Here is a 9675-nt window from a genome sequence, read left to right as displayed (position 1 = left end):
TGGAAAGGCCAAATGGAAGCCATTGAGGCTCCCACCAACAGGGAAAATAGTGAATCAAAAACAGTGTTGCTACCCTGGGGGATTTCAGAAATTAGTGCCATTATAAAGGACTTGAAGGATGCAGGAGTGGTGGTTCTCACAACATCTGCCATTATCTCTCCTATTTGGCCTGTTCAGAAGACAGATGGATCATGGACAATGACAGTGGATTATTGGAAACTTAATCAGGTGATGACTTCAATTGAAGCTGCTGTACCAGATGATGTTTCTTTATGTGAGCAGATTAACACATCTCCTGATAACTGGTATGCAGCTATTGATCTTGTGAATACCTTCTTTTCCATATCTGTCCATAAGAAGCAATTTGTCTTCAGCTGGCAAGGTCAGCAGTACACCTTTACTGCTTTACCTCAAGTTTATATTAACTTTCCAGCCCAACGTCATAGCTTAATTTGCAGGAATCTTGATCACCTTTCCCTTTCACAAGGTGTCACATTGGTCCATTACATCAATGGCATTATCTTGATTGGATCAAATGAGCAGGAGGTGGAAAGCATTCTGGAGTTGTTGGTACAACATATGCACATCATGGAATGGGAAATAAATCCATCCAAAATTCAAGGACCTTCCACTTCAGTGAAATTTCTAGGAGTTCAGTGGTGTGGGACATGCAAAGATATTCATTCTGTGGTGAAGGATAAGTTATTCCACCTGGCACCTCTTACCACTAAGAATCACAATGTCTGGTGGACCTATTTGGATTTTGGAGATAGCACATTCCTTCCTTCAACCCATATACTAAGTGACTTGGAAAGCTACTAGTTTTCAGTGGGGCCCAGAACAAGAAAAGGCTCAACAGGTCCAGGCTTCTCTGCCATTTGGGTCATATGATAAAGCAGATCCATTGGTATGTGAGGTGTCATTAGTGGATAAAAATGCCATTTGGAGCCTTTGTCAGGCCCTCAAAGGTGAATCACATCAGAGGCCCTTGAGATTCTGCAGCAAGGCCCTGCCATCTACTGCAGACAATTATTCCCCCTTTGAGAGACAGCTCTTGCCCTGTTATTGAGCCTTGAAACTGAACACTTGACAATGGACTATCAAGTTACTATGTGAACTGAGCTTCCCATTTTGAGCTGGGTGTTGTCTGACCCACCAGGTCATAAAGTTGTACATGCACAATAGCAGTCCATCATCAAGTGGAAGTGGTATACCCATGGTCAGGCTCAGACAGGCCCTGAAGGTGCAAGGAAGTTACATAACAAAGTTGCCCAAATGTCTACGGTTTCTAGTACTGTAACAATACCTTCTGTCCCCAAGCATGCGCCTATGGGATCATGGGGTATACCCTATGACCAATTCACTGAGGAGGAGAAGACTAGAGCATGGTTTATAGATCATTCATCATGTTATGTGGGTACCTCCTAGAAGAGGACAGCTGTAGCCCTTTCCTAGGACAACTCTGAAGGACTGTGGTGAAGAAAAGTCTTCACAATGGGTAGAAATATGAGCAGTTCAGATGGCTATGCACTTTGCTTTTAAAGAAAAATGGACAGATGTATGGTTATACACTAATTTACGGGCTATGGCCAATGGTTTAGCTGGATGGTATAGGACTTGGAAGGAGCACAATTGGAAAATTGGTGAGAAAGACATTTGGGAATGGTGTATGTGGATAGAGCTCACTGAATGAGCAAAGGATATAAAGATACTTGTGTCCCATGTTAATGCTCATCAGAAGGTGACCTCATCAGAGGATGACTTTAAAAATCAAGTAGATAAGATGACCCATTCTGTAGATAGTGGTCAATCTCCTTCCTCAGACACCCCTGTCATTGCCCAGTGGGCCCAAGAACAAAGTGGCTGTGGTGGCAGGGATGCAGGTTATACATGGGCCCAACAACATAGACACCCACTAACTAAGGCTGACCTGACTATATCTTCTTCTGACTGCCAAATATTCCAGAAGCAGAAACAAACACTAAGCTCCTGATATGGTACCATCCCTTCAGGTGACCAGCCAGCAACTTGGTGGCAGGTTATCTACATTGGGCTGCTTCTGACATGGAAAGGGCAGCATTTTGTCTTTACTGAAATAGATGCTTATTCTGGGTATACATTTGCTTTTCTTGCAAGTAGTGCTTCTGCCAACACCACCATCCATGGTCTTACAGAATGCCTTATCCACTGTCATGGTATTCCACACAGCATTGCTTCTGACCAAGGAACTCATTTCACAGCCAAGGAAGTACAGCAGTGGGCTCATGATCATGGAATTCACTGGTCTTACTGTGTGCCCCACCACACTAAAGCAGCTGGCTTGATATAATGGTGGAATGGCCTTTTAAGGCAACAGCTACAGTGCCAATTAGGTGGCAATAGCTTGGAGGGTTGGGGGAGTGTCCTCCAGCAGACTGTATATGCTCTGAATCAGCTTCCTATATATGGTACTGTTTCTCCTATAGCCTGGAATCATGGGTCCAGGAATCAAGGGCTGGAAATGGGAATAGTCCCACTTACCATCACCTCAAGTGACCCATTAGCCAAAATTTTACTTCCTGTTCCCACAACTTTAAGCTCTGCTGGCCTAGAGGTCTTAATTCCAGAGGAGGGAAGTGCTTTTGCCAGGAGGCATAAAGAACATTCCATTGAACTGGAAGCTAAGACTTTCCCCTGACCACTTTGTGTTCCTGATGCCCTGTGAACAGGCTGAGAAATGAGTTACAGTGATAAAGGAGTGATTGATCCAGACTACCAGGGGGAAATTGGACTGCTCCTCCACAAAGGCGTTAAGGAAGGGTATGTCTGGAGTGCAAGAGATCCTTTAGGGCATCTCTTAGTGTTACCATGCCCTGCTATTAAAGTCAAGGGACAACTGCAAGAATCCAATCAAGGCAGTGTGATAAATGGCCCAGATCCTTCAGGAATGAAGGTAAAGGTCACCCCTCCAGGTAAAGAACCAAGACCTGCTGATGTGCATGCTGAAGGTAGAGGAAATACAGAATGGGTAGTAGAAGGCAGTTACAAAACAGGTTAAGGCCACATGATCAGTTACAATAATGAGGACTATAATTGCCATGAGTGTTTCTGTCCTACCTTGATAAGAGTAATTGTACATATCTACACCAATATTAAGATGTTTTTGTTCTTCCTCTATTTCTTTACTAAATAATACTGATAAAGATCATATTGCTAGTTAACTGCTGTTGAATTCATATTTGACCTATTATATTAGAGACTAGCCATTCCTCAAGGAGCCTTGCTTGTGCTGGGGGTGAGGGGCTGGAAATTGTGCATTCCCAGTTGTATGTGGGATAGTTATATCATTTTATGTAGAATAGGACATGTTAGATCATAACCTTGTTACTATCTTTTTAAAATATATTTTATTTATTAGTTTGATAAAGAGAAAGAGGCAGAGAGAGAGAGAGAAAGAGAGGGAGAGAATAGACACGCCAGGGCCTCCAGCCACTGCAAACGGGCTCCGGATGCATGCGCCCTCTTGTGCATCTGGCTTACGTGGGTCTTGGAGAATTGAACCAGGATCCTATGGCTTTGCAGGCAACCACCTTAACCACTAAGCCATCTCTGCAGCCCTTGTTACTATCTTCATTTGTAAATTAAGCATGATGTAAGGAGATATAATTTGGTGTCAAGTTGACAAAGGGTTGACTTCTGATGATTAAGTTTTGTGTCAACTTTATCTCTTTAGGAATCCACAGACATTCTTCATAAGTGGGTCTCTGAAGTTGCTTCCAGGGAGGATTAACTAAAGGAGGAATCCTTCCCCCTAGATGAGCTGTTCCCCCAGAGTGGGAAGCCCCTCTTAGAAGTCTGGCTTTAGTGTAGCCGTTCCTTGTCATCCTCTTCCTGTTTTCTTTTGGAATTGAATGTTTACTCTGTGCTATTTTCTATTATAAATATTTGATTATTAATTTTTTTATTTTGATTCTCTTACAGTTAAGAGACTACCTTGATGTTAAGAAGAAACTTTGAACTTTTTGAGCTGTATTGGAAGACTATGGAAACTTGATGAAATATGGGATGCTCGAAGAAATACAAATAGTTAATTCCTACCTAAGAAAAGGTTCAACATACATTTGAAATCAGGCTGATTTTTTTTTTTTTTTCACTGAGTTGACCATGAAGTTATGGGGAACAAGGAAGGAATGTTTTGGTTGTATTGGGAAAATTCCCCCCATGCTAATGTGTTTGCATGCTTGGTTGCTAGCTGGTAGCTCTTTTAAGAGGTTGTGAATCCTTTTGGACATGGATTCTAGCTAGATATCAAGTGCCATAGAGCATGCTCTGAAGCTTAAAGCTGTCTCTGTGTCCTCACTGCCTATGCAATGAATAAATCTGCAATCCTTTGAGCTGTCAATGTTTGGTGTTTTGTCATAGCAATGAAAAATGTAACTAACATACCTTCTTTTATTGGATTTTGTATATTTGCAAAATTTTGTAACTAAAGTTTTATGAGAGAATTTATAATAGGCATACACTATCATTCTCTACCAAATTACTATGTAACACTCATAAATTTTACTGCAGCACATAAATCTATTATTTATCTGCCACATAATGCCTCAAAATCCACTATGAATCCACTAAATCAAATAAGATATTGCAAAACAAAACATTTACTCTCAATAATGACATTTTATTCATCCTATGCAAACCTAGCCTGCTTTCTAGCCATTTGCCTTCCATTTTTAGAATTTCACTGGTTAGACTTTAGACACTTGTTACATTTTTTTCTTTCAAGATCCATTTATATATATAGAATATCTTTTATTTTTTTCACTTGTATGTGTACGTAAATGTGTGTGTCAGTGTGTTTTCACATATGTGTGGATGAGTATAGTCATATGTGTGTCATGGAGGAAGTTAGAGAACAGAGAAAATGTTCAGACTAGCACTTAAACTTTCACATCTTTGGAACAAGATTTCCTTCAGTGTGCTATTGTTTTTCCTTGTTTTGCTCTCCTTGAGATGCAAGAAAATTCCCATCTCCACTTCCCATCTCACCAGAAAGTATTGGGATTACAGAAACCTATCAGAGCTTCTGGCTTTTATGATATGGGGTTTGATGATTGGACTCTGGTAGCCAGGTTCGAGTCATGAATGTCTTATCCACTTAACAATTTCTCCAACCCAGTATATATAACATTTTGACACTGTGCCCCCATGATACACTCCCCTAGTTTCCTCTATCTCATTTTTTACTCCTTCTCATCTCTTACTAATAGCTATGCAATGGAAAAGAAAGACTCTTACTCCCTGACAAAATTTCATTGACTCATTAGGGAGGGAGTAGGCTCTCAAGCACCTCTCCTATTTATAATAAAATATCCACTGGCCCCATAATGTGCAGCTCACCATATACCATACACCATATATATGAAGTGTACCTAAAGTTCAATGATACTGCTGTTGGTTACCCCCACAGCCTTCAAGCCACTGCTCCATGCTAATGTTGAACCAAAGAGTACATCTTTCCTGGAGGGGGAATACTGCAGAATTTAGAATTCATTGCCCCCTTTTGAATTGGGTTGATTTTTTTAAGTAAAGACAACCAAAAGGTAGATCTTATTTTCTAGTACTGTCTCTAAGTCTATGTATTTTCATTAGTGAAATGTCCATTAATAGTCAGAGTTTTTGCAGAGAGGTGTAAATTAATTCCTATCATGTTGATGATTGTGTAGTATTTGTCATGTTCTTGATCTTCATTGCCTAACATCTGCTCTAGCATTGATTATTATTTTACCACTAACCTCTTGAATTTGTTTATTCTTCTCTTCAGTATGAAGACTTCCAGGACCCTCTGTAAAGCAGGATTAGTGGTCACAATTTTTTAAATTAAAATAGCGTATATTTTTATTTAGTTGAGAGAGGGGGAAGAGAGAGAAAGAATGGAATACCAGGGCCTCCAGCCACTGCAAATAAACTTCAGACACATGCAGCACCTTGTGCATCTGGCTTATGTGGGTCCCAGGGAAATGGACTTGGTTCTTTGGCTTTCTAGGCAAGCACTTTAACTGCTAAACCATCTCTCCCATCCCATACATTTTATCATGGAAAATTTTGTTCTTTCTTCTTCTATTATGAGGAATACATTTTTAAAGTGTTTTGTTTATTTTTATTTATTTATTTGAAAGTGATGGAGAAAGAGAGAGAGAGAGAGAAATAGTGGGTATGCCAGGGTCTCTACCCACTGCAAAGGAACCCCAGATGTGTGTGCCCCCTGGTGCATCAGGCTAATGTGGGTCCTGGAGAATCAAGCTTTGAACTGGGGTCCTTAGGCTTCACAGGCAAGTGCTTAACTGCTAGGCCATCTGTTCAGCCCAAGGAACACTTTTATTTATTTATTTATTTTATATTTTATTTTATTTTATCTTATATTATTTTATTTTATTTTATTTGGTTTTTTGGGATAGGATCTCACTCTAGCACAGACTGACCTGGAATTCACTATGGAATCTCAGGGTGGCCTCAAGCTCATGGAGATCCTCCTACCTCTGCCTCCCAAGTGTTGGTATCAAAGGTGTGCACCACTACGCCTGGCTCCAAGGAATGCTTTTAATGAGTATAGTAGTTTCAGTTGGTAGCTGTAATCTTTCAATACTTAAACTTCACCATTCCAAGTTCTTTTGGCTTTTAGAGTTACCATTGAAAAATTGGCTGTTATGCTAGGTGTGGTGATATACGCCTTTAATCCCAGCACTTGGGATGCAGAGGTAGGAGGATCACCATGAATTTGATGCCAGCCTGAGACTACAGAGTGAATTCCAGGTCAGCCTGGGCTACAGTTAGACCCTACCTCAAAAACCAAAAACACAAAGAAAAAAGGGAAAATAAAAAGAAAAACTTGGCTGTTATTATGATGGGCCTCCCTTTGTATGTGACTTGATATTCCCCTGTCTTATGGATTTTAGTACCTTTTTTTTGTTGTTCTGTAAAGTTAGTCTTTTGTTGACTTTAGTATGATGTGAGCAACTTCTATGTGGTCATGTTTTATATTCTGTATGCCTCTTATACCTGGATGAGCACCCCTTTTCCTAGACTTGGAAGTTTTTTCTTCTATGATCTTATTGAAAATATTTTCAATTTTTTTGATTTGAAGTTCTACTTTTTCTATGCCCATTATTTGTAAATTTAGTCTTTTCTTGATGTCCCAAATGTCTTTCATTTTCTGCTTATGAAATTTTTGAACTTACCATTGACTTTTGACTAGTCTATTTCCTGTAATTTGTCTTCAAGCCCTGACTGTTTGTCTTCCACATGGTCCATTCTATTATTGAAGCATTCCATAAAACTTTTCATTTTCAGCATCACTGCAGTTTGGCTTTTCTTCTGTGTTCCTGTCTCTTTTATTGAATTTCACTTCCACATTCTTGTGTGACTGCCTTATTTCATTTAGCTGTTTGCTTGGGTTCTGTTGGAGCTCATTCAGACCTTTCTTCCTGTCCTCTTTAAGTTCTTTGTACAAATTTGTACTCATTCTTCTGAATTCCTTGACTGAACTTTCTTATGAATAGCTCTCATGGGGCCCTCTACTATGGGATGGGAAAATTTTGTAGGAAACATTGCTCTGGATTTCTGTGTTAGTTGTTTTGCATTGAGACTGCACATCAATCTTTTAATCACACCTATGTTAAGTGAGTGCTCAGATTGGTGCTCCATGTCCCTTTGTCTTAGCCCTCCTTTTCTTGGTGCAGTTGAGGCCTGAAATTTTGTCATAGGAACAAATAGTGCTAATTCATGGATAGGAAGGTGAAGCGGCATAATTTCAGCTGTAAGGGAATGGATAGCTCTTGATTTTTCAGCCAAGATATTTGCACAAAGTAGATGGGACTCTTAGGGTGTGATGTAAGGAGCAGATGATTGAGCTCAAACTCACATGTAGAATGGTAGTGATGGGAAACTCAGGGAGGAGCATGTGAAGCATTGGATGGAGCCCAGATTCACATTTGTACATCAGTGACAAATAATGAAGGCCACACAGATGGGTGTGGAGAGGTGACCCGTTCAGCAGGCAAGTGCACCCAAACTCACACAGTACAGTGGCACTGGTGTGAACAGAGCACAGGAGGGCAAAATGCATGAGCACACCTGGCATCATATGTGGTGTAGGCAGCCATGGGAGGTGCGTGTTGAGCACAAGCACAGCCACATTCACACATGGTGATGACATGGGCAGGAGAGGACCTCACAGAACAGGACAGAGCACACTAACTTACATCTGATGGTGGCAGTTTGATTGGAAAAAATAAAGGTCCGTTCGTGGAGCAGGAAGTACATGGAACAGGACACTGCATGCAACAGGAAGTGTATGTGGACTCACACAAGGGTGGCAGGTGAAGGAGGACGCAGATTGGGAAGTTTTAGAATGACTCCCTTTTTAAACTTTTTAACAAGTTATTTTATACTTGAGTATATCTCATAGTCTCAACTACAACTTACTACATTTAAGAAGTTATCCATTCTATAACTATTTCTACGAAATTTCCCTTAAACCAACTGCTACTTGGTTTTCATCTCCCGCTAGTAGTTACTTTACAGACTATTTTTGAAAATGCCAGGATACATGACATTTCCTACATCTCAGTATGTCAATGAAAATAATAAATTAATTGCAACAAAATAAAAATAAAGCAGCTGTGAAACTGATATCTACTATCCTATTTTAATATTCAGGTTCTACATTTGCCATCAGTATTCTTTCCTTTTAGCTGTGTTTTTTGTGGGGGAAGGGACTGTTCATGTGTGAGTGTATATGTGCATGTATTGGAGTCAAAGGATAATTTCATATGCCAGTTTTCACCTTCTACTTTATTTGAGGCAGATTTCTCAATCTCTACTACATTTATCACAAAAGCCCCTCTGAAAGTTTTCTGGTGATTCTCCTTTACCTCACTTCTTTCCCTGAGAGCTCTGTGTGCAAGCAATATACCATCTAGCACTGGTGGGTTCTGGAGATCCAAATTCAATTACTCATGCATGTGTGGTGGGTACTTTATCCACTAAGCTATCTATCCAGGCCACTACCCTTAACACGATTATATACTGGCCAAGTTTGTGGATATTTATTATGGATTCTGACAGACTGGCTATTTGCTAATCAGCCTTTTATACGATGTTAAATTTCACAACATATGAAAGTGGGAGATGTAACTTAGCATTGAATTTTATTATTTGTTCTTTTCTTCTGACTCCAGCTCCATAACAAACCTCATAATGCTAATATATTCATAACCTTGTGACCTTTACATAAGATTTCTTAAATCCATGGGCTACAAATCCTTTATGTTATTATTTTGTCTATTCTGTACTGTAATCTGATATGTCATGCCTAACCAACACTAGAAACTCTTTTACTTTGGAAAGAAGCTTGTTATAACAGCTTACTGATGAGTTCTTCTTTCTCATGTCCCAATTTTCTAGTTACTCAAGTTCAAAACTGTGGAAAAGTGTTTTCCTTTTTGTCCCTCACTCACTTGCCGTGTCCTAAATGTGGTATCCTTCAATGAGCTACTCAACATTCCTTTCTTTTCATCTTCAATGGCTTGTGTCATGGCCATCACAAAGGATACCAAACTAGATTCTTAACTCAACATCACTTAATACAAATCACCTATTTATCACCTCCATAATAAGCTTCACAAAACACAAACC

The sequence above is a fragment of the Jaculus jaculus genome, chromosome 10 (genome assembly GCF_020740685.1).
Source record: "Jaculus jaculus isolate mJacJac1 chromosome 10, mJacJac1.mat.Y.cur, whole genome shotgun sequence".
Taxonomy (NCBI): Eukaryota; Metazoa; Chordata; class Mammalia; order Rodentia; family Dipodidae; genus Jaculus; species Jaculus jaculus.
Note: the sequence above shows the minus strand (reverse complement) of the source record.